A 26,617-nucleotide genomic window follows, 5' to 3' on the forward strand; every position below is an offset into this window, starting at 1 on the left:
AGGGAGTCAATCAAGGACCAATAGGAAGTCATTCTCTGGGGTTTTCTGGTCCTCCTTCATACTCAGGTCAGCTTTTTATATCAAAAGCTCTCAAGGTCCAGGTAGAAGCGCAGATGCAATGGCATTTGTGGGCACCAAACGTGGGGACTCGTTCTTGAGAGTGCATGCCCCATCTGAAGGAAGTGCTGCTGCTTGATTCTCTCCCAATAACTGGTGCTATGTAGAAATGGTGATCCGGTGCTGCCAAATCTCTTGATCCTTCCCCCTTCCCAGGAAGAGCCAGCAATGGATATATGAAATCTAATCACTTTTAAAAGCCAGGATTTTTTTTAAAACATGACTCAGTATAGGACAGATGACACATACACACAGGCTTGAGCAGACCTTTGAATTACCTGTTTGCTGCTTTGTTGCCAGCTTATAGTTGACTGGCTGGACAAGACATTAGCCCCCCAGGCTCCTTGCACCAGTCACACCTTTTAGCAGAGGGTTCCTGGCAGGGTGCTCTGATGAACAGTACTCAAGAAGTACCCAAGAAGGCAAGAGTAGTTGACCAGATGGCTCGGAATGCCAAAGGCTGCAGCAGGTACCCATCCTCTCATCTGGGGCCTGTGTGCTGGGTGTGGGCATTTCCCGCTCTTCCTGTACATGCTCCCAGCTGCAGACTATACTTTTTGGCTTCTTCCCTTTGGGGAAGCAGATGGCAGGTGGTTGCTTTTGTATTCTGCTTGTCTAATTGGGCATGTTGAATTGACAGAGTTTGTACTGTATTTGAGTCTAAAGAGATGCAAACAAATAACCAAAATTCACAGAGAACTGGCTCAGCAACCTACCTGAGGTTGTTAACTTACCACGGGAATGATTTATTTCTAAATAATTTGTAAGCTTTTCCATAATAGGGTGTTGTCCCTTTAATACTGTGCCTCCTCTATCAGGAACCGTAGGAGGCTGCTGCTCCAACCAGCACACACTGCTGAGGAGAAAGCAGATGGTACAGCTGCCACCAGCTGTGCCTGCCTCCCCCCACCCCCCAACTGGGATGATGTAATGGAAACAAGGAAATTTTTGCTTTCTGCAGCATTACAATCTCTGGGCCTGTCAGACACACACAGGGGAGAGAGAGAACCCAAACCTTAAGCATTTGTTGTATGCACTCATATCCTTTGTAGCCAGAGAAGTTTCTTTCACGTCGTGAAATGGACCCAGGTTGAAACATATGAGCTGCTTTGGGTAGAAAGTATCAGGGCCTTGAGTTTTCTGTGTGTTTGTATCTTTCCTGGGTGACACTCCTCAGCCTGGCTATTGGCTTTCGGGGTCTTGTCTTCATACCTGAAAATCTAACCTCCCCATTTTAAAAGCAGAGAAAAACACTTGCATTTTTGAGCCTTCTTTGAAGCTTGTTTTATTACTAGTGGTGAAGATGGCTTTGGGCCATTCTACCTTGTACATCTCCCATTTGTTTACTCAGAAATTGTTTTAATCTAAAATACTGGCCAAGTATCAGACATTGTGATTGGGATTACCTGCTGCCCTTTACTTCCCTTGGGGAATCCTGAGGAAGGCATTGTCCCTTCAGGAACCAGAGTTCAGGGATGAAAATATAAGTCAAAGAAACGGTTGACTTTTTCAATTCCAGTTTTGTTTTATTTCCTAAATTATTTTGATTTTACTCCACGAATCCAAAATGTTTTCAATGTTTTTGTTTTCAAAATGCTTAAGAGAAAAAGTATGCTCTGAGGGCCTTGAGAAACTTAAGAAATATAGTTTTTAGGTACAGCCATAGTAGATTTAACCAATTTGCTCATAACTCCATCAAAAAAATAATTCTTTGAGAAAGTAATTGTGTAAGAGCTCTTGTTGATAATTGGGCGCCAGAGGCAGAGGGCTAGGAAAAAGAGCTGTGAGAAGCTTTTGAATTTAAATCATTTACCAACAGTGAACTCGAGCAGTTACATGAACAGTTCCACCCTTGGTCTGCATCTCAGTTCCCCCATGTAATGCAGAGAGGCTAAAGTAGTCTTAGGACTTCTTCATTTTATGATGCTGTGATTTTGTGACTTGTACCTCGGTAAGAGTGATCAGTCTGTTGACGCACACGGTGCTAGCTGTGGGAGCAGCTATGTCTTTGGTGTCCAGGGTAATCAGATTCTGAGAGCTTCCTGAGAGCACATGTTCTTGATGTAAAGACTTTTTATCCTTCAATGAACATTACATTTCCTGTGTTGGTGACCAACCTGTTTTTACTGGAGCAGTCCTTTTGAGCAAGCAGCATTAGGAATTTTAACTGCAGGGGTGTGCACATTGGATTTGGGGTACGGCAGATGAATTTGCTGCAGTGACCCTGAAGCCACCCCCTCCAGGCAGCTACATGTGGAGAAAACATCCCCCTCCATTCCTTGTCTTTGGCCAACATCGGGGAACTTTGCTCTATTGCTCCTTTGGAAGGGAAATCTGATGTTAGCAGGGCTATGGCAGATGGAGACTGCAACTGCCCCAGATGCCTGGGAGCTACCTGTGACCCGCTTATGGCTTTGAGGATGAGAGAGGTTCATCTGGGAACCTCTGCAGTAAGGCCCCAGACATTCGGGGATTGAGTCATGTGAGTAGGGTGGGGCCAGAGCTCCTGTTCCTTGGCTTCTGGCCTGTTCCCCATCTTACCTGGACATAAACCAGATCAGGAGTTGAAGTTTCTTAAGGCCCTCAGAGGATATTTTTTCTCGCAAGCATTTTGAAAACGAAAACATTGAAAACATTTTGGATTCTGTGGAGTAAAATCAAAATAATTTAATGCCTTTAGTGAAGTACCAAGTGTCTTTGACCTGAGGGAGTTATCTGTTATTTCTGAACATTTGTAGAGGGCGTTGTGATGTCACTAATCCTGAGCCTTTGAGGAGCAAGGTCAAGTGCAGCGCTAATTTATTTTGGTAATGAAATTTCCTCCACGGTTGGCAGTAGGGCAAATGCTGTCTTAGAGGGGGAAAATGGAAAGCTCTCTTTATGATGAGGTTTGGATCCTTAGAAGAGATGGCTTAATCTCACTCTGCTACCTGGGTCAGGGGGGTGCTGAGGTTTCACATGGTGGTTTTCCACATGGACAGACTGCTTCTGCCTCGGGCATCTCGGATGTAGGCAGTTGTCCTTAGGGATAATTCCAAGGTGGTGGGAGAGACCTATTCCCTCTTGGGTGCCTGCAAGCTCACTCTCTCTTTCTGTGTTTTCCTTTTTCCTTTCTGATTTTTATGTAGCTGTGTGCCTCTTTTTTCTAGTAGTTGGGAAGGAGATAACAAGCAGGAGGATAAGATGGGAGAGAAGTTCTTGATCAGGAAGCTTGTCTGAAATGGAGTTTCAAAGGAGCAGGCTATAGTTCGAAACAAAACAGTGAGCCATGGGAGCACCTGGATGTGTTTCTGTTGAACTGGAAACCCTAGTCTGGCAGTGTGGCCAGATATCTCCCGCAGTCAAATCAGGGTATGGACAGGAGCTGACATTCACTGACTGCTTGCTTTAGAGAGAAAAAAGTATAGCCCTTAAAATTCTGGACTTTGGCCTGACTCTGTCACTTCTAGATCATCAGACTTTGGGTGAGTTGCTTTACCTTCCTCCTCCTCTTTCATATCCTCAACTGCAAAAGGGATTTCACAGGATTTTTGTAAGAATTAAACAAACTTATTGTGTTCTGGGACCCCTTACACATCCAAACAGTGTCTGGCATAGAGTGAGATCTGTAAGAGCGTGGTTGAACTGAAAACAAAAAGTGTGCTCTGTCTGGAGCTGGGTTAAAGCCTTTACAGAGAATTTCCATCTGATTTTCACAGCAACATTTTGAGGTGAGTATTATGATCCCCACTTTGTAAGTGAGGAGGTCATGATCAGTATGCATGGTATATATATAGCTGGGAGGTTTCAAGTCCAGGTCTGTCTGACTCTGAAACCTGGGCTCCTTCTACTGTGTTTGCATTCCTTCCTTGGTGGAGATCATTACGTGTTAATTCAGCAAACCTGAATTGAGTGCTGCCTGTATTCCAGCGCAGTGCTAGGCGTTGTCAAGGATATAGTAATGAACCAGCCAGACATGGTCCCTGCCCTCATAGAGCCATCACAAGTTCATTTGCAGGAAACAGTGACCTGAGGTCAGGGCAGTATGCCAGAGCTTTCTGGGAAGTTTGAGGGCCCTTTGAAGATGGACATCTTCCACTTAGTCGTTTGAAGCCTGTTCTTGGCCATTGCTGTCCAGGGCACCTGGCCCAAGGCTGGCAGGAAGAGAGCTTCTCAAATAACGCAGTGGGGAGGCTCCTAGATCACAAGACTGCTCTGATAGTGGCCAGGAAGATGTCTGGAAGATTCTGTGCCCTGGGATTCTTCAGGCAGCCTGGGCAGAGCAATTGCTGGACAATGACTTTCTCTTTTTGTGAGCAGATAGCTTCAGGGTCCTTGGATTACGGCAGCTCCACGGGGGCTCCTTTCCTCCTGGGCTGCCAGGCCTTAGACCTGCAGAGCTGAGTGGTGAGGAGAAGAGAAGGTGAGAAGGAAGGTGTCTCTGGGCCAGTTCTCCACCGTTGCTAACCTGAGACCTGCCAGAAGCACAACGGAAGAGAGAAGGGGGCGTTTTATTAAGGTGGTGGCAGAGTAGACAAGGAGCCTTCTGAGTGAGTGCATGCAAGCAGGCAATCACTTAGGCAAACAGACTGAAATCCGTGGCCCCTGGATTCCTCCTGATGTAGACAACTGGTCAAGGAAATATGGGGTCTTTGTAAGATAGTGGACTTTATATTGTATCTTTGAGGCCCAGGAAGGTGGCCTGTGACTGTGGAGGCCCCAGTGGCCCTGATGTAGAAAATGGCTATAAACTCAGCCCTATATGCTCTCCAGGGCTCTTGGAAAAGTGACCCTTGGGGCCTGTGCTGAACTTCATCTTCTTAATGCTCCATCTGAACATCAGGTGTAATCTTTGATTTCCTCCTTCTGTCTGACCTGTGGTTCAGGGTATTATTTCATGTAAACTGGCTAGAAATGGGAAACACAAATAGCTGTGCCCTTAGAACAGGCTAGAGACTCCATAAAGCAGGGACCCCACCCTACCTGTCTGCTCAGACATAGAAGGTGTCAGTAATATTTACTGAATATATGCGTACATGAATTATTGGGTAAGACAGAGAAAGGGTGGGTAAGTGCCTGCTCCCTGAGAACCTCTATTGTTAGAGGATCTGGCTGGAGAGAAAGGGAGAAAATAGGAAAAAAGAGAGAAAAATGTTTGTATTTTTAATGGTCTTCTGAATTGAGAAAGAAGAAACCCTGATATTTGCTATGTGTTGGCAAATGTTAGTTCAAGAGGTAGGAGAGAGACTTCTGCCCAGATAGGCACAGTAGCAGAATGAGGGTTAATTCTGGAATCCTGAGAACAGATTGAGTAATGGGCGATTTTGAAATAGTTGGGTTCCTGTGAGAAAGCAAAGCCAGCGTCATGAGTGTTTTGATTGGGAAATTTAATGTGTGGGGGGTACGCAAAGGTTTATGCACAAGGTGTGAGCCCTTGAGCAATCTGGGTAAAAAATACCTAATTAGGATGGCTCAAGAAATGGTTATAAGGGAGAGAGAGAAAAAGGAAAAGAAAGTTAAACTTTTACCAAGTTATGCTTTCTAAAAGCTTTGCTCTAACAGTGGGTGAGCTCTGGGATTCGGAAGACACCAACTTATAAATCATTCAGAGCAAAGTGGTTTGATTGTGAGTGGGGTCACCAGATATAAAATCATTAAAATAGCTATCCTGTTTGACAACCTGCTCTGTGCTAGGCGCTTCCTTTAGAATGCTTTAGAATGTGTTGTCTTGTTTATTCTTCAAAGTGACCCAATAATATAGGTACTGTGTTTGTCCCCATTTTACAGCTAATGCCCACCAAGGTCAAGTTACTTGCTTAAGGTCACACAGTAAATAAGTGGTAGAGCTGACATTTGGAACCAAGTCAATTAATACAACTAACTACAATATTGATATGGAAGGAAGTATATTTTCTACTAGATTACAGCTTAGAGGTAGGGCAATGGAAAATGTGATTATTTATGATTGGTGAATGCACATATCTATATTTGAGAACTTGACAGAGTGAAAGAGTTAGAGGCAGAGAGGCAGGTTTAACGGAGTGAACTTCGAATGGGAAGAGGCCACTTACTGTTTATTTCTTTTTAAAATTCCTTTGGGTTATAAACTCCTTTGAGAATCTATAGAAACTTGTGGCTTTTCTCCCCAGAAAAGTACATGTTTGTGTGTCATTCTAGGATTTTTAACTCCATGTTTAACTTCAGGTGATTTCTGAAGTCTAGGTTCTGCCCAGATAACTTGCCCATAACTTGCTGTTACGGGAAGAGAGAGAAGGGAAGGGCATTCAGGCCCAAGGGAACAGCATGAGAAAGTCATAGAGTCCTGAGATGGCACAGCTCTGTGCTCTTAGAAGTGAGGGGTGTGTCCTGGAGGCTGATGTGGATGTCCTTGGAAACATGGGCTGGCACTGTGTGGTCGAGGGCCTTGAAGGCCATGCCATGGTCTGGTGCTCGATTTAAGGATAAAGGGAGTGATGACGTGGCCCGGCCTGTGTTTTACAAAGCCAGTTCAGAAGTGGGAGGACGAGTTAGATGGCTATTGCAGTGGTCCTGTGGGGCAGCATGGGCCTGACCCCGGGGCAACATGGGCCTGACCCCGGGGCAACATGGGCCTGACCTGGGGCAACATGGGCCTGACCTGGGGGAGCATGGGCCTGACCTGGGGGAGCATGGGCCTGACTCGGGGGCAGCATGGGGCTGACCCGGTGTTGGCACCATTGGCGGGGCTGGCTGACCGGATGCAGCTTGTGAAAGAGTTGTTGAATAGGATTTCAGGTTCCTCCTCTGGGTGATGGGAAGGCTGGTGGGTCTATTAAGTGAAGTGGGAGTGGAGACAGGAGGAGCAGGTTTGCAGAGAGAGGAATGAGGAGGTGCGTTTAGTCATGCACTTGAGGTACTGGTTGCCATCCACACGAAGGTGGCCTTTCGGAATGTTGGGAGGTGGGAGTCCTGCCTGGAGCTCAGGCAGGTTGAAGTTGCAGGACCAGGACTCACCATCAGAGACGTGATCCCTGCAGCTCTGAGAGGGGCCTGTGAAGTGCAGGCACACGGCGTGTCGTGGTGTCATCAGCATGGAGTTTTAGATGGAGCGTCTGCAGCAGTGAGAGAGGTATATTGCCGTTTTCAGAAAAAGGGAGACACATCACTGGTTCCCAAGCCTGACCATCATTAGTAGAAGCACTTGAGAAGCTTAAAAAAAGCAGAAGACAAAACAAAAACAGATTCAAGCTAATTGACTCAGCATTTCTGGGAGTATGGTCTGGGAATCTTTATTTTTAAAAGCTCCCCGGGTAATTCGGATGATCAGCCAGGTTTGAGGGGCACTGGGCTAGGCTACAGCCTAGGTCCAAGAGGACAGGACCACATTTTTAGAGTTGGTAAAAGAAACAAATGAGCAGAGCACAAGACTGACATTTGAAACATCCTTTACAGGGTTTGGTACAGAAATTGGATCCACTATTCAGGCTCCCTCTGTACTTGGAGGGAACGTGCCATGGCCCAACCTTGAAGAGGTTTGACCACACACCCAAGGAGCCATGAGATGGTATCTTGAAGGACATAAAAAGTTATAGGAAGACTTATTTTTGAGCAGGGGAGAGACTTGGTTATTTGTTAGTGGTGGTGGTGGGGATATTTATGGTTGAGAATATATTTAATGGAACAAAACCCAGAAGAGACTCTAAAGGGAGTAGGGCTCTTACTCTGATGCATAATGGCGGGCGAGGATGGGTAGAGGGCCTACCGCTTGCTTTCTTCAGATGTGGAGTGAGGCATGTGGACTGAGGCAGGTCATGGGCTTTTGACAAGTAGAGCAAGCTTAGCGGAGATAATGCCAGGGAGCAGGGTATGGATGGACAGGGGTGAGGAGGAGAATTCCTGAGCAGTGGAGGGAGGGCTGGAGAGAAGTGGGGGAGCCTTGCTTTTTTAAATTGAGATAGTTGTAGATTCACATGCAATTGTGAGAAATAGTACAGAGATGTTTTGTACACTTTGTACACTTCCCCCAAGGGCTCCATTTTGTGAAACTGTGTTAAAATATCACAACCGGGATGTTAATGCTGATATAATTCACTGATCTTACTCAGATTTCCTCAGTTCTGTTTGCACTTTTGTGTGTGTGTTGTATTCTGTACTGTGTCATCACCTGTGTAGGTTCATGTATCTGCCACCGCAGTGATGGTGCAGAGCTCCCCAGACCGCAAGGATCCCTGGGCCCGATGGCCAGCTTCCCCTCACCTTATCCTGAACTCCTGGCAACCATTGACTGATCCTCTGTTTCTAAAATGTTGTCCTTTCCAACATGTCATATACTGGAATCACACTCTGTGGAGCCTTTTGGGACTGGCTTTTTTCCCATCCAGCAGGACAGCCTGGAGATCCACCCAGGTCGCTGTGTGTGCCAGCGGTGTGTTCCTTTTCTGTGCTGAGTGATATTTCATGGTGGTCATGGCCCAAGGGCCAATTCCAGGTTTTGGTCTTTGCAAATAAAGTTGCTGCGACCACATACCTACATGGTTTTGGGTGAACCTAAGTGTTCATTTTTGTGGGATAAATGCCCAGGAGTGTAATTGCAGGGTCATATGGTAGTTGTAGCTTTAGGGTTTTTTTTGACTGCTCAGCTGGCTTCCAGATTAACTGTCCCATTTTACTTTCTCACCTGCAATTGAGGTTCTCTGCATCCTTACCAGCATTTGGTGTTGTCACTGTTATTTAGCCATTCTGATAGGTGTGTAGTGAAGTCTCATGTGGTTTTAATTTGCATTTCCCTAATGAGTAATGGAGTTGAACATCTTTCATGTGCTTACTTCCCATCTGTATATTCTCTTTGGTGAAATGTCTGTTTGTGTCCTTTGTCCATTTTCTAATTAGATTTTTAATATTTTTACTGTTGAGGTTTGGGAGTTTGTTCTTTATTCTAGATATGAGGTCTTTGTCAGATATGTGGTTTGTAAGTATTTCATCCTTGTCTATAATTGATTTTTTCATGTTCTTCACATGGGATTCCATAGAGGAAAAGTTTTTAATTTTGATGAGATCCTATTTACTGATTTTTCCTTTTGTGGATTTTACTTTTGGTGTCAAGTCTAAGACCTCACTGTCTAGCCCTAGATCCTGAAGATTTTCTCCTGTGTTTTGTTTTATGTATAGTTTTATTTACATCTGTCATCCATTTTGTATTAATCTTTGTGTAAGGTGAGGGATGTTACTTTTTGGGTAGTCCATTGACATGATTATGTGATTGATATGTATATTTAACCACAGGATTTTTTACAGTTTTCACCAGAGGTTATTTTGACATTTGTCAAGACTTAGAATCTGAGACACTAAGGTGCTGGTTGAGTGTGTGGTTACACCAGTCTAGGTTGGGAGAGGGACAAGGTGAAGCTGGAGGGGCTGGTAAGTCATGCTATGTGCTGCTCAGAGGCTCTGCCCAGTTAGGAAAGTTGCAGAACGGGAGAGGAAGCCTCTGAGTTCAGAGGTGGAGAGATTTCAAGTGATCAGTTTTGAGGTGTGGCCACATATGTGGTCAGCTGATATGAATGTGGGTGATGGAAGTAAAACATCAAGAGGCTCATCAGCACTGGGTTGATTAATCGTTTTTTTTTTTTATCAGTAATCTACAATTACATGAAGAACATTATGGTTACTAGACTCCCCCCCTTCACCAAGCCCCCCGCCACAAACCCCATTACAGTCACTGTCCATCAGCGTAGTACGATGCTGTAGACTCACTACTTGTCTTCTCTGTGTTGCACAGCCCTCCCTTTGACCCCCTCCACATTATACATGCTAATTGATTAATCGTTTTTATGTTGAAGTTCACAGTAGTGAAATATAAATCTGCAAATAAGAATATTGAAGTAACCAGGTAATGGGGGAATTTCTTTGAGGAGAACATGACCCCATAGATGTGGATACAGAGTTTGGTGTAAGTAAATGGTTTGGCCCTAGTAAAAGGCAGGTGGCAGAACAGTGGGGTAGAAGGAGAATAGGGATCACAAAAACAATGCTAATATTCCCTACTTCCCTCTGTCCAAACGCTTTGGCTGGTCCCAGACTACCTATTTGCCATGTTGCTTTGGACAGCCATCATGTAAGTTCTTTGTATGTTACCATCATTGTCTGTATAGAGGAGCAAAGAAATCAACATATTTCTCCTTACCAGTTGAGAGAAAATGCAGTATGTATGAGAAAGTGCTTTGAACTGAAGTTTAAAAATAATGTGTATGTGAGGTTAAGTCAATTCAGGGCCTGATGAAAATGTAAGAAAGTATATTTCAGAGCCATCAGCCAGGATTAAGCTTCTTTGACTTAGGTAGAAGGGTGTTTGGTTAAAGGGGGAACTGAACTGACACTTCTCCCTTTTCAGGGTTTCTGCCAAAAGAGAGGGAATCACAGATGACAGAGGCATCAGTGGGATACCTCCCAGTCAGTGGGCAGTGCCCAGCACAGTGGCTCTCCATGGGCGCCAAAGGGAGGAGGGATGGACAGACCTTCGTGTTCTTAGCAGCACAGTCCTGGATTCCAACACTGTCTCTGTTCTTCCACCTAGAGTTCCTCTGTAGCTGAGGCCTTCTGCTTCACTTGAAAGCATGCCTCTAATTTGTTCTTATCATCGTGTGTTTGTATCGCATTCCAGTAATAATAAGTACTTAAAATGGGCATTTTAATAATTATCATTTTATTATGATCGTGTTCTGTTGATCTCTTTAGTAAAGGTGCCAACTTAGAAAATGCTCAACTTGGTAAATTTAAACCTATAAATGTGTTGTGCGGTTAGGATCATGGAAAAAATTAGTAAGGATTTTACTACGTAAGAATAGTGGTTGCCGCAGGGGGATGGGGTTAGAGGAAACACTTCTTTTCTATTATATGTTTCAGTATTAATGGAGTTTTTAATAGTGAACATATGTTACTTTGGAAATTGGAAGAGAAAAATAATTATATCATGCTTATTATTTCCTCTGATTCTGATTAAGGAATATACATTAAAGAAAACTGTGGAAAATACCAAGGATTCGAAGCCAATCGTGTTGCCCAGGCCCACTGGGTGTGATGTTTGCCAGGGGTTCAGCCAGGGGCCACCGCAGAGTGGGTGTGGTGCACAGGACAGTAGTGCTGGGAGAGGGGCTGAGGCCAGCAAGTTCTCCCTTCCATGTATGGGTGACTGGGGCAGCAAGCTTGGGGGACAGGTGTACAGAGAGCAGTGGTCCTGGGGCCAGGAAGCAGGACAGGGTGTTCTTATTATAGGTTTGGGGACATTGGTCCGCGAGTTCAACAGGTGCCTCAGCCAGTTGGATCTGCCAGTCAGCTGTCCAGATGAACAGTGGCATCACTCCAACATTTATGTATTACATAAAATGGTGATAGGAGAGCGAGAGAGAGAGGAAAGTGTTCGAATCCATTCATCCAGTGTCCACATGCTCACGGCAAAGTGGCACTTCATATTAACAAGAGTTAACATACCACATTTCTCCCAAGCCAGTATTTGTCATTTAACTTGTACTTGAGAGTGGTCGCTCTTTATTCCTGGAGGGTTGGGGGCCTCTCTCTTAAAAATAACAGTAGTTTTCCTGTTGACTGTGTTATGCTTTGTAACAGATTCCTGGCAAGTGGTCTTATGCTTACATTGCCTTTGGTAGAGGTGGGTGGCTTTCAGAGAATGAACATACTCTGGAGACTGTGTGCTGTAAATTCTCATTTGATTATAATCATTTGATTTAATCACAAGTATATTTTATTTGCTTCATATTTACCTGCTCTATATGCACTGGAGATTATTTTGTCTGCCCACCTTCTCTCAAATGCTTCAATTCCAGGTAAAAAGACTAAATTCATTCTTCAAAGCGCATATGGATATTATAGATCCTCTTTCTGTGTCAGAATACTCCCCTCTCCTTAGCCTTTTAGAACACAGTGTGAAAGGTGTGACAGTGAAGCCTGCTACCTGGGACATTCAGTTTATTAAAAAAATTTTTTTTATGCACTGCAGCTTTTTCTTCACAGGCAGTTGAAATTGGTCATTAGTTGAAAATTTCCAGACATTGTTCCTTTTGTAAAGGCTAGAGGAACTTTAGGCTACCTTAAAAGAGAATGCTCAGGGGGAAATGTAATTGATGACCCCAAAGCTTTGCGGCATCCCAGGTAATAGTTAACATATGGTAATAAGCTGAGAATCTTTTCAGCCATTTACAAAGGTTAAATTACTCACTGTGCCGGTCCTCTTCCCTAGGTCTGCCTCTGTGCTCTGTGACTTGCTTGCTGTTATGTTGAGACCGACTTTGGCTACTGTCTCTTAGACGAATGGTTCTATTACAAAACACAGTAGCTTCCGTGACAGCTTAGAAGAGATTGTTGTTTATGACTGCTTTTATTGAGAGAGGTTTGGTGCATGTTAATGTCCTGATAAAGGCGTTTGTACCTATAAAGTAGCCACCGTCTTAAACATATTTGACTGTGAATAAGAGATTGGGGCTGCTGACTTGCCAGATGTGAGGTATCGGATTGCGTGTTTATTCAACTGTTACTGCAGTCTCTGTACTCGGATGTGCCTTTGTATTTGCCGTCTCACAGCAACATGCAGAATGCAATGGTGATATGATCCTGATTATGGAAGATGCTATTTGGGTTACTTGGATCGCTAGCCACGTGTATTAGGAAGCATTCTGTCAGTCTCCATGTGTCCTGAAACAGCAACCGAGGAACAGTTGTTAGGTGAAGAGCATTGCCAGGTGGGCTGACCACATGCGCTGGGAGAGTGGGCTTTTAAGGTAGACTGACCTTAGCAAGACCTGAACTGACCAGGGCAGGCATTGTGACAAGGATTCAAAATAATAATAGTGAATTTTTACCCAGGGCTAGCAGTGTGCAAGGTACTATTCCAAGCACTTAAGGTCACCCCATTTAAGCCTTGTTACAAATCTTAGGAATAGTTATGGTATATAATATCCCCATATAACAGATGAAGAAACCCAAGGCCCAGAAAGCTTAAGTAAAGTGCTCAGGGTCATACAACTAGGAACTCCTGGAGCCAGGATACAAACCCCTATCAGTTTAGCCCTAGCACCTGAGCTCTTAACTACTACTTTCTGCTGCCTCTGAGTTGTGACAGAACTGGAACCTGAGGTTCTGTGGTCTCAGTGTCTACACATTGCTGTCTGGCTAGTGTAGAAGAGAGTTTTGGTTCCAAGGAAACAATGAAGAAAGGAGAATGGATTTTCCTGATGTCTGGGATGCTCTTCATCCTGTTTTGTGCCTGGTAAACTCCTACTGGTTCTTCAAGACCCTATAGAACATACTCTTCTTCTCTGACACTTTCCTTAGTGCCCTCAGGCAGAGCCAGTTGCTCCCTCTTTTTTTCTATTTCCACAGTATGTTATTTTACCTTCTGTCAAAGTCCCTCTCCAACTCCAGTTTAACGTGTCTGTATCTGCAGCCCTTAGTCTAGTGCCTGGCACACTTGAAGCCCTGAAAAAATAATTCAAATTAGTGGAAGTTATCGATAGTAATAATTACATCTTTATCTCTAGAAGGTGCTCCTTCCCTCATTCTTAACATTGTTACCACATTTACAGCATTCTAATGATATAATGAGGACAATTATAATTTCACAGATAAGAAACTGAGGCACAGAGTCCGGGAAGTTTTCCCTTAGGACATCTTATCTTGAGGAACCTCCGGGTGAAGCAGAACTTAGGGTAGAGCCAATAGCACCATCCCTGCCCCTGCCACGTCTAAACTTTTCAACTGTAACCATACTGACCCTGTGCCTGAGATACAGTGAATGAGAACAGTTTATTTTAGTTTACAACTTTATGTCAGTGTCACAGTGATTCTGCCTCAATGGGACATCCTATAGCTGTAACAGATGCTGAACCTGCTTTGATTATTTGGGTGGCTGAACCTACCCTTTTCCCAGCCCTGGTTTCATTGTTAGAACAGTAGTAAAATATATCTCTACGAAGTTAGTTTTGAACAGTTATTTTTTTTCCTAGTATATACATGACACAATGTAAGCTTATTTGGGATGTCTCTATATGGTATATATGTGTGCACACCTGTGTGCATTATTTTTTTTTGGTTGACTCTGGGCTAGTTATAGCTGCCTGAACATCACTTCCACCATGTGTTAAGATGACATTGTGGATCCTGAATGATGGACTTAAGTGCAACAATGAACTAAGTAAACTGTCACTGTGGGTTTTTAAGGATGATAAGTTAGGACTCAGACCTTTGTCTCAGACCTAAGTTAGAGTCTCAGACCTTTGTGACAGGGTTACAAAATCTACTACTAACCTGGCTAGTGACTGATTTATATGGAGGTTTGTCAGTCACCCTGTAAGTGTAAGTTCATCTTGGTGATTAAGGGCATGGAGTCAGGAATCCAGGCCATCTGGATTTAAATGGTGACTCTGCCATGTCACTGGATGTATATCCATGGACAAGTTAATGTTCTTGAACCTCCATTTCCCCATTCAATAAATGGGACTAATATTAGTATATCTCACAAGTTTGATGTAAAGATTAAATAAGATAATGCATTAAAATGCTTCACATGCCCAGTTCATTCTTTGAGAGCAGTATTACCTTGATGACAAAATCAGACAAAGAAGTCACAAGAAAACTGTACTTACCAAAGCCTCTTAAGAATATAGATGCAAAAGTCCATAACAAAATACTTACAAACCAAGTCCTGCAACATATAAAAAGAATTACGCACCAGGACCAATTGGGATTTATCCCAGGAATGCATGGTTGGTTTAAAATCTGAAATTAATTAATGCAATACACCATATCAACAGAATAAAGAACAAAAATCACATTATCATCTCAGTAGATGCAGAAGAAGCATTTAACAAAATCTAATACCTCTTCTTGATATAAACACTCAACAAACAAGGAATAGAAGAGAATGTCCTCACCTGATAAAGGGTATTTCTGAAAAACCCATAGCAGACATTATATTTAATAGTAAAAGACTGAATGCTTTTCCTCTTAACAGGAATAAGACAGAGATGTTTGCTTTCTCTCCTTCTGTTTAATGTTATATTGGAGGGTCTAGCCAGAGCAATTAGTCAAGAAAATGAAACAAAAGGCATCTAGATTGGAAGAGAATGAAGTAAGACTATCTCTATTTGATCTTGTATATAGGGAAAAAATCTGTTAATATTAATAAAGGATTTTGATAAGGTTGCAGGATACAATATCAATATCCCAAATTAATTGTATTTCTGTACATTAATGATGAACAACCTGAAAAGGAAATTAAGAAAGCAATTCCATTAAAAATAGTATGATAAAAAATGACAACATAATTCAAGAATAAATGTTGCTAAAGAAATGTAAAACCTTTACTCCAAACACTACAAAATGTTGTTAAATTTTAAAAGACCAAAATAAATCAAAAGATATTCTGTGTTTACATATTGGAAGACTTAATATCATTAAGATAGACAGCAGTAATCCCTAAATTGATTTACAGATTCAACATAATACCTATCAAAATCCCAGCTGACTTCTTTGTAGAAACAGTCCTTAAATTCATGTGGAAATTCAGGGGACCCAAAATAGCCAATCTGGGCAAAGAAGGACAAAGTTAGAGGACTCATACTTCTGATTTCAAAACTTACCACAAAGTCTACAGTCTGAATCAAGACCATGTGGTATCAGTATAAAGTTAGACTTACATCAGTGGAATAGAATTGAGAGTCCAGAAACAAACTCTTATAGTCAGTTGATTTTCAGATGTGCCAAGTAATTCAAAGGGAGAGGGCAATAGCTCTTTTAACAAATGATGCTGGGACTGTAGGATAATCGCATGTGAAGAATGAAGTTGGGCCCCTTCCTCACCTCCTATACGATAACTAACTAAATATGGAATATAGACATAAATCTAACAGTTAAAGCTTAAAAATCCAGAAGAAAATATAGGAATAAGTCTATTTACCCTTGGGTTAGGCAACGGTTTTGACACCCAAAATATAAGTAATAAAAGTAAAAATTGGGAGGTTGATACTTCATCAAAATTATAAACCTTTTGTGCTTTAGGGGATACCATCATGAAAATAAAATGAAAAACCAGAGAATAGAAGTGAAGAATTTTCAAGTCACAAATCTAACAAGTGACTTGTATCTAGAATATATAAAAACTCTTACAATTTTAATAAAAAGGTAAAGAATCCAATTAAAAAGTAAGCAAGAGATCCAGGTAAATATATTTTCAAAGAAGAAATACAGGTGGTGAATAAGCACATGCAAAGATGCTCAGTATCATTTGGCATCAGGGAAATGCAAATTGAAACCATAATAAAATACCATTTCATATCCACTAGGATGGCTGTAGTCAAAAAGATTGACAATACTAAGTGTTGACACTGATGTGGAGAAATGGGAGCCCTCATATATTTGTTGGTGAGAATATAAAATATCACAACTACTCTGGAAAACAGTTTAACATTTCCTCAAAATGTTCAACAAATAATTATTGTAAGATCCAGCAATTCTACTTGTAGGTAGAAAACTAATGAAAGCAGATGTCCCTGTAAAAACTTGTATGTGAATATTCGTAGCAGCATTATTCGTAATAGCCAAAAAGTGGAAGGACTCTGAATGTCCATCAGCTGATAACTACATATGTGAAATGTGGCATATCTAATCAATGGCTTATTATTTGGTGATAAAAGGGAATGAAGTGCTAAGACTTCCCATAACATGAACAACTCTTGAAAATATTATGTTGAGTGAAAGAATACAGTTACAAGACTACATATTGTATGATTCCATTTATGTGAAATGCCCAGAAGAGGCCAACCTACAAAGAAAGGAAGTAGGTTAGTAGTTACCTAGAACTGGAGGTGGAGAGAAGTTGGAGAGGAACTGTTAATGGATGTGGGTGTTTTTTTTTGGATTATTATTATGCTCTAAAACTGTGGTGAGGCTTAGTATATTCAGAACTCTGAATATACTAAAGATGATTGAATTGATACTTTAAATGGGTGAATTATATGTGAATTATGTCTCAATAAAGCTAGTCTTTATATGTATATACTTGACATCATACCTGGCACAGTGAAAATAGTAATTCTCTTCCTTCACTTTTATAATAGTAAAGCTGGAATGAGAGGAGAATGCAGAGAAAGTAGGTAGACCTATCAGTTTCTATACCAGGTGATAGAGAAGGTGGATGATCTGTGGCAGCTCTTGGCTTGAGGCCGAATGCCACTTTAGGAGAACTAATACAAAGGTTAAGTGATGTTATATGGTACAAGTGCCTGGTATATAATAGGCACCCAAGACTGTTAAGTAAATCTGAATTTAGTTACTCTTAAAATGTGGTTAAACTTAGGTCTTAGGACCCAGATGTCACTAAATCAGAGGTTCTTCACAAAAGAATAATCACCATTAGTTTGAAAAAGTCCAAGGTTTTTGTGTCCAGGAGTCACTAAACCAGATATGTATGTTTTCTTTTTAAATCACAGTAAGTATGACAAAGACCAAGTTTTTGGTACTGGTGCTATATTTTTTTCTAGGCAGTGTCAGGGGAAACTCAGTTCCTACAGTCAGTCCGAGACAAACAGCTTTGCTATTTGCAGGATGCTGTGGTGTTCGAACACCCCAAGAAGAGGTGGGCAGAGCCCAGTTCTCACACTTTGGAAGTTAGTCCCTGAGAAGCATTGTATCAGCACTGTAGATGCCTCATGCCAGTTACCAGTGGTTCCTCCTTTAGAACTTGGAAAACGTGTGCCAACTAGACAGAATGGTTCTCTGCTATGATGCATTTATTTGCTAACACATCTCTCAGAATTTTTCCAAGGATCTACCTGTGGAAGGAACTTCCCATTTTTTAGTGCTGGGGGAAACCAAGTTGCTCCTCAAGTGTTTAGGCCACACACTGGCCCCCAAGGTCACATGGTCCTGAGTAGTGGATCCAGGACTCAGAAACCTCCCATATCTATATACCTGCTAAGACAGTTTGCACTTAGTCTTAACCACCAAGCTGAACTGTCTCACAGGATGGACAAAGTAGAGGAGGAAGAGGGCTGGAGGCAGATAAATGTGAAAATACATATGTTCTTAGGGACAGCAAAGAGTCTGGTGGGGCTAGAGCATAGGGGTGCTGGGCAGGATGGATGAAGCAGAGTGGCTTATGAGAAGGGAAAGCTGGATGAGAATTTGTGGAGTTATGTGCCAGGCGATTGCCTCTGTACACTAAAGATAACTTTTCTGTATAAGCACCTTTCTGGAATGGGGCGGGAGCCATTGTTCTTTGGATATTCAACTAGACTTTTGGGGAGGATTATTCTGGAGGCCTGGTGACCCCTAAGGAAGCTGAGGTCACTGCAGTCCTGGCAGGAGAAGAGGAGGGCTTGACTTAGGTCAGAAGTTATGGGAGTGACAGGGAGAGGATAGGATGGGAAAGGAATTTAGGTGAGTATGTTAGTGATGAGGCATTTAGATTAGTTGTGTTAGAGATCAGAAGGCTCAGTAGGGTTTTGATGGCAAGGGAAGAGGTGAAGGTGTTTCATCAGCATGAACAGCATTTACAGACACATGGAATAACAGATTTTATGGTGTAGAATTGGAGTCATGAGTTTGAGTTGTATGGGGTTTGCAGGGTTGTGGGGCTGTCTGTGGGAAGGAGACTGGCAGGTACTTAGAAAGTTAGAAATTTTGGGTTGAGAACCTTTGGGAAGATAATGTCTCCATGTTTGGAGTTGAAACCTTGGATGTGAATGAGCCTGTCCAGGAGACAGAGAAAAAACAGAGAGCAAGAAAGACTAAGGTGAGAACCATTTGAAGCATTAAGAGTCATTCTCTCAAGCCCAAGTTCATGCTTGTGTATGCATCTTAGTAAGCATTGTGCGTGTCACAAGAAACCTTACAAATACTAGAGCCAGACAGCCTGAATTTCCTGCATTTTTATTGTACTAAATGTGCTGAAATGTTCAAGTTCATCTCTTGACCCTGCATTAATGGGAGCATGGCTACTTTTCTTGTAGGTTAGTGGGGTGCTCAATCTCTTGACATGTCCCCCTCTGGCTCCCTAGGGTGGATTAATGGGTCAGACCACGATCCTAGTTCAGCTCCTTGCTTTTCCTTCAGCCAAATCTAGCCTGGGTTGAATGTGTGATTTCCTTCCTCCCAGGCTCCCTGGGAGTGTTGCCGGGCTCCCTCTGGTAGTTTCATTTGTCAGGCATCAGCCTCCCAGTTTACTGTAGCTCCTACAGCTGAGGAGTGCAGACTCGCCATGTGCCATGGATCAAAAAGCAAGAAGTTGTCTGGAGTCCCTGGCAGGCATGTTATGGGTGAGGGCAAACCTGGGGGTCAGACCCTCTTCAGTATCTGCTTCAACTTGCTCTTTTGGGGCCAGCCTTAGTGAGGGTCAAGAAGACAGTAGAGAAAACCCAGAGACAGTAGGCCTGACCTGTCAGGAGAAGCAGGGTCTGCCTGCTCTCTGTGTTAGATCCAAGACTGAGAATGGACTGGGCTCCTAGGGGCCTGTGCCTGGGAGCTGTGGGGAACATGTGGAACATGTGGAACCTCTGTAGGCTGGGTGGGTGAGGAAGACAGGCACCTTTCCCAGCTGGTCTCCTGGAATACAGAGCTGGAGGGATCTGGGGAGACAGCCTAATCTCAGTTTTCTTTTTGGAAGCTGCTGCCTGTAGATGCTCTTTTCCTGGTTCTAGTTCTGGGGGCGAGCTTACCCAGCTTGGGCACAGCTGTTCCTACAGGGCTGTTCGCTGCTGTTCCACAGATCCTGGGCTTCCGAGTGGAGACCATTCCCAGTTTGACTTGCCCCTAGGATGACCATATAATTTAATACCCAAACCTAAGACACTTTTGAGAATAAAATGGGGTAGTGTTAACTAATAACACCAGGAAACCAGAGGTAAATGGGGACATTCCCAGGCAAACCAGATATAGGCTCTTCTCTGAGCCTTCACATTTGTCTCAATCGTTATCCCCCAAGTTCGGCGGTTCTCCCATGCCCCCATTCCCCAGATCCCATAACCCATGTGGCTTTGGGTGCTAAGATCTTGGTCCTTTGAGATTTGGTGTGCAGAACTGAAACCTTGGTTCTTACACGTTGGAAGGCCCAGGAGATGGGAAACCTGGGAATAGCCATGAGGAACATACATCTGAAAATACATGATGTTCAGAACCTGGATCCAGGAACTGCTTTTCAATGGATATTGTGGGTGTGTTGTAATTTATTAACTTATTCTAAACATTATATCGTTTCCATATATATTTTGTCTTTTCTTGCGTGTAGAATAAGGTGGGCTGTTGGTAACATATAAATAATAAGAGAAACATCCTACTCTGAGGACCTGTGGCTCTATGTAGAGCTTGGAAACACATCCACACAGTCTTCTGACCCGGAAGTGGAGCAGGGAGTCCAGGCTCTGGGCTCCTGACAAGAGTGAGGGGAGCAGGGGACTCAGTGACTTGTTTCTGCTGTGTCTGTATAGTTTCCACAGTTACAGGGGAGGGTGGCAGGGAACATGAGCATCTGGGCTTCTCTGAGACCAGGCCAAATGGGGACTTAGGGAAAGGAGGTGTTCTCTTTTGAGAGTAGAAGAGGTGGAGACAAGCGCCCTGGCCCTGGTGGCTTTCCAAGCCCATGTTGGCCTAGTTTTCTACTCAAAGCTGGCAGAACCCAGATCACTGTGGGGCTTCAATGAAGAAGGTCTGAGGCAAGGATGTGACTTCTCGCTTGGTCTCCTGACCTTGTCCTTGGACCTCTGCCTCCCTCAGGTGACCCAGCTGGCCTGGGTTTGACCATGCCTGGAGTAGGGTTACTGGATTTAGCAAATAAAAGTACAGGGTACCCTGTTAAATTTGAATTACTGATAAAGAATAGTGTTTTAGTATAAGTATATCCCATGTCATTCATATCTACACATTTTGGCCAACCACTGTGTGATACACATGGTTTGAGGAAGGCACCTTAATGATTCCTGTTGAGCTTTAGAGGGACAGTGACTTGCTTTAGGTTGTGAATGCATACGGAGTTTCAGAGCCTTCAGTATGTCTGTTTTCTGCTGGTGTTGAAGAAAGTTTTTCTTTGGACTAATTCAGTTGAATTTGAGAGGTTGGAAGCATGTCTTTTGTTTCCAGTCTTTGAAAAGGAACGAGAAGAGAGAGGGTTGGTTTTTAGTATAGAACTTCTCTGCTTTACCTGGCTGAAGTAGTCTGATTTTAAAATGAAAAGAAAGGAGAAGTGAATATATTTCACATTTGCTATTAAAGTATATAAAAATTAAGGAATATACACTCTTTATTTTATAAAGTAATTATGTTTTTTGGAGAAAAATACTGAGGCTACAAGAGCTTGGCTTGTGAGTACGTAAGATTATTTTAAATGTCAGCAGATTTTGATGATGAGAGTTATAATTCTAAAAGGGTACCAAGTATTTTCCAAATACCTTTGACAACCCTGTTGACTTACAGATGACATACTGGTAAATTAACTTTGATAAGTAATATTACTAATATTTAATTTCACATATTCATAAAATTTATTTGAAAAGATACAAAAATGAAACACTATAAAAAATGTATAGTGTAGACTTTACAAATACGAAAGGGGACTATTTTGCCAGAGAGAGGATTACGTTAGGACTGAGTCAATAGTTAAAGTAAGAGGTAAGCAGACTTTTTTGACGGGCTGTTCTGTGCTGTATTATATGCACTGGGCACTAAGAATACAGAATTACAGGAGTGAACGCTGTAAAAAGCATTGAAAAACACTATGTACATTGTGTAATTAAAAGGTACATTTTAGATCAAGCCTTTTCTGATGATTTTAACTGTTTCCTTAAGCAGAGACTAAAGTTCAGTATAAACCATTTTAATATAATTGAGAACCCCAACCATGATAAATTGAGTTATTTGCCACCTCAGTTTGTAATTACAATGTAGAAGTCCATTCACTTTAAAGTTAGAAAGATCTAGCATTACCTCTAGCTGCATGACCTTGATTTCTCTAAGCTTTAGCTTCCTGTCTGTAAAATGGGGGTAATGAAACTAACCTCAGGAGTGGTTGTGCCATTTAAATGAGGTGACTCATATTGATTCTTTAGACAATACTGGCACACAGAAAGCTCTCTGTGAGTGGTGGCCAATGCCATTCTTATTGACATTGCTTTTATTGTTTCCTGACTGAGAACTATACCATTTATGTGATTTAATGATTTCCAAGGCCATGCAAACTCAAGTTGTACAGCCAGCATCTTCCAAATGTTTTGAGAGAGGAAACAGATAGGACAGAGTAGGTGGGAGGTGGGGGCCCAGAATTCTCATGAATGTGCCAGTACACATCACCTTCCAGATGGTTGTTCAGCCAGGTTGATAATTAGCTTCAACAGATGCAATCCAAGAGTCTTCCTGGCTGCTGGTGTGTAACATGGGTATGAAGGAGGAAGAGCACACGGCCTGGTGGGGGTGCGCGGCCACACTCAGCGGGGCTGGTGCAGGCATCGCCTTGAATTGGGCCCTCCCAGGTCTCAGCTGGTGTACAGACACTGACCACACACACACACACACACACCCATCCCCAGTGGGCTCAGAGGAGCAGACGCACCCCTGTGGGGGACTGCGGCCTACAGCTGCTTTGCGGTCTCTTAGGCCAGGGCTGTTCAAGCCCCTGCACTGCTATTTAAATGCATCGTCACTGGTGACTGCTTCCAGCCTAAGCAGAGGCCGTGTGTGCGCACCACAGGTTAGCTCACTGCCTTGGTGGGGTCCTGTCCAGTGGCTGGGTTTGCCAGAGGCCAGCGCTGCAGCCCCCTGCACCAGTTCCTGATTCTACAGAGGCAGTTGTTGAGCCTGGGCAAATAGCTAGACAGCAGCTTATGTAAGAGCAAACGTGTTTGAAATAGTGAGAATTGACTTTTAAACATTCTCTGGATGTTATTTTTATATACAAATATGAAAGTATAAAAAATAGACCTCTCCTCAGAGAAGGTATGTAAATAGCCAAAAAGCCCATGTTCAGCATCATCAGCTTTTAGAGAAATGCAAATCAAAGCCACAGGAGATACCACTTCATACCTGTTGGGACAACTGTAGTCAAAAAAGCAAACACTGACAGTATTGGTGAGAACAGGAACAAGTGGAGCCCTCATACATGGTGGGAGGGGCAGGGAGTATGCACAAGCCTCTTGGGAAAAAGTCTGACAGTTCCTCAAAATGTTAATAAACATGGCATAATTCCACTTCCAGTTATCAACCCAAGAGAAATGAAAACACATGTCCACACAAAGACTTGCATGCAAATGTCCTATTCACCACAGCATTATTTTTATAGGCATGTGTGCATGCCCTGGCTTCTGTCATGGACTGGGTGCTGGGACATCCTATAGAGGAGACTTTCCAGAGATGGCTGCCCACCTGTTGGGTCTGTCACGTGAGGTTCATGACTAAGAAGTGCCTAGCATTGGCCTCCATCATCATTTACTTCGGACAACAGCCAAGGTTTCGTCTGTTTTGAGAATTCAAATTCAGGGAATCTCTTGTGGGGTTTCTGTGGAGACTCTTAGCAACTGAAGGTATCTGGTGTCTCCCGGATTCTGGTTTCCTACATTCCTGAGAGGACTCCTTGTCATGGTATGAATTGCTCTCAACACTTGTGGCTTTTAAAGATGAATTCCTGGTCTGATGGAAGATTCTGGCAATGATGGGATATCTCTGGAAGGTACTGATAAGGACCTTGTCAGTTCCGGGAGTAGGCAAGTCCTCCTTGTAGAGGAGGGTTTCTTGTGACTGGGATCCCTGATCAGCAGCTTCTTTTCTGGCTCTGACCAGTGATGAGGTCCTGGTGGGTGGGCCAGGGAATAGAGCATCTTAGATGTGTGTACAAAGATTAGGAGTCAGTATCAGCCTCAAGGAGAGGGACTGCCTCTGGGTTGAGATTTGGGCCCAATTTAAGTCAGTTCTCTAAGCAGTTATTTTCTTGTATTTGAGATACTGATTTTTCCTGTAATACAATTGTAATGGATTAGGGGAAAATGCATCCTTTATAACCAGCAGAATAAAGCTGTATAATTGTAGGGAGACAATAAAATGCAAAAGCAAGCAGCCTTATTTATTGGAGAGAACCTAGGTGAAATGTTTATTATGTACAAAGCAAGTTAAAACTTCTGTATGTACCACAGCATATAATTACAGAAACCTAAAGATACAGAAATACCAAGAATACCAAAGGCATAAATGAGCTAGACATGGACTCTGATGTTCCCTGAAACTAAGGAAGGGTGAGCACTTAGCAGTGTCCCCCATGGAGATCAGGCCACAGGGTGATGGGCATTGGGCAGGTGCTCGGGGCATCTAGGGGCTTGGGAACACTTTGAGATCACCTAACCGATTAGAAAGTTGTTTATTGAGTGGGAAATAGGACAAAAGTGAGTGGGTATTTATAAGGGAGATTTCCATCTAGCATTGTTTGGTAGATAAACAATGCCTCTGCTCTGGGGCATTTTCTCTCCAGGCAACTGTCACTGAATCCTCAAATGTTTGGGGAGTGGAGCAGTTTCAAGGGTATTATAAGAGTAACCACAAAATTAAAGTAAAGGAAAAGAAAAGTTTGAAATGTACCATATAGTCCCATGAAGACATTTTGGTCTAGATGTAAAAAGATGTATAAATCTGAAAACTTGTAGCCTTTTCTTCAGTTTGCCTTTGATATAAATCTGTGTATATTCGTGTCCTTTTGGTGGTTACTGAAGTGGAAAGGAGTTGTTCTCAGGACCTCCTTGCACTGCTCTGTTAGAGCAGTGTACTGGTTTTACTGGTTTTAGACCTGCATATGAACAGCCTAGCTTTTAGCTGACCAATTCTGGGCTATTCTCCCACCTCTCTTTACCTTCAAAATAGGGACAGGATGGTTGCTGTGAGGATGAAATGAGATATTTACTCAAGTGTCTGGTATAATGCCAGGATCATGATAGATGCTCAAGTGTGAGTCTTATTATTTTTTTATAATTAATTATCTTTTAGTAGAAGTTATACTTGGGAAAATCTAGATTTAAATACACATCTGTTGCTTTTCTTCTGATTTTAACATTAGCAATAATTGAAAAGTATAAAAAATGAAAATCAAATTTCCATCATATGAAAGTTAACATTTTGTCAGTTTTTTTCTATGCCTATAATACATTCTATTTTACATAATTGAACTTTGGGATCATAATTCAGATTTTTGCACATCCTTGAACATCTGTAAAGTTATTTAAAAATTACCTGGAATTGTGTGTGTGTGTAATACTTCATTTACCAAGTTGCTTTTTTTTTTTGAGCAATTCAAGCAGGTTTTCCCTCCGACAGTGCTCTTGAGTAATATGCCCGAACAATTCCAGCAAGTGAAATGGCCTTGTTTAAAAGGTACATTATTTTCTTTAAGCATTATGATTGCTAAATCACCTGTGTCCATCCAACTAAAAAGTAATGAGAATGTTCATTTCTCCAGTCTGGGGCAGTGCTGGGTGTTTAGTTTTTAAAATGTCTATACTATTTTTGATAGGTAGAATGTGTCTTATTATTAATTTGATTTGTATTTCTGTGGTTACAGGTAAGCTTAAATAATTGTATGTCTATTTTGCCTTTCTAATTTATTTCATAAATTATCTATTTAATACTTTCCTTAATTTTTCCATCAGAGGGTCGTCTTTCTTATTAATTTGCAGAATGTTGTTCTTTTTCACGTATATTGCGTTTCGCAGGTCACTCCTTTTTTTTTTTTTTTAAGCATTTTTAGATACCCACTGACACAGTGAGGTAAGACTTTGTTGGGAAAAAGGCATGTAGGATGTGCAACAGGAACCCAAAGATAACTGTCCTGGATGACATCTCTCTTGTTCAAGCCAAGAGATCATCTGTTGTTACACAGTAGCATAGGTGGGGATCTAGCTGAGCGCCTAGCATCTGGAACTCACTTTCTCATTGTGATTTCACTGAACTATTCAGAAGCCCTTTCATGGGAAGGTCAGGACACAGGATCCTTGAGGATATCTCAGGGGCAATGCATTGCTTGGAAGAACCTGTTTGGGATCACTCTAGAGGATAATGGAAGCAGATCTTTCGTTCTTATGGCTCAGGAGTAAATGACCATGACCCTTGGTCTTTCCCATCTTAAATTTCGTTTGCTGGCCGAATCTGATGGGACACAGCCGTGGAATGGTGGGAAGGGCTTGGAACCAGTAGTTCAAATCCTGCCTCTTTTGCTTATCAGCTGGGTGGCCCTACATAGGTTATATAATATTGCTTAGTCTCAGTCCTCATTTGCTGTGTTGGTCAAATGAATAATATATGTGATTTACTTGGCATGTCCTATGCACCTGGTAAATGCTTGTCAATTATTTTTTTCTCTTCCTTCCAGACCATGAGCTTCTCCAGAACTGGTTTATGTCATATCCATCTCTGTATCCTTATGCATATATATGTAGTCTCTTTGTGATTATGTCGAGTCCGAATGAACTGGTTCCAACTCAGCAGCTTATGTAAGAACAAGTGTTTTCTGAAT

General features: G+C 42.4%; 1 protein-coding gene across 12 annotated transcripts in view; it reads left to right on the plus strand.

Moving 5' to 3' along the window:
• Positions 1 to 26,617, plus strand: part of TEAD1 (TEA domain transcription factor 1) — a 248,569-nt gene that overhangs the window by 79,401 nt on the left and 142,551 nt on the right. Inside the window, exon 1 of one of the 12 annotated variants that reach the window (XM_073216226.1) lies at positions 6,866 to 7,204. The exons of 10 other annotated variants lie outside the window; for them this stretch is intronic. The gene's annotated coding sequence lies outside the window, so the exon portion shown is untranslated. Of the gene's footprint in view, positions 1 to 6,865; positions 7,205 to 26,617 lie in introns of those variants that run through there. One more of the 12 variants, XM_073216227.1, reaches the window with a different exon arrangement.

This window comes from Manis javanica, chromosome 11 (genome assembly GCF_040802235.1).
Source record: "Manis javanica isolate MJ-LG chromosome 11, MJ_LKY, whole genome shotgun sequence".
Lineage (NCBI taxonomy): Eukaryota > Metazoa > Chordata > Mammalia > Pholidota > Manidae > Manis > Manis javanica.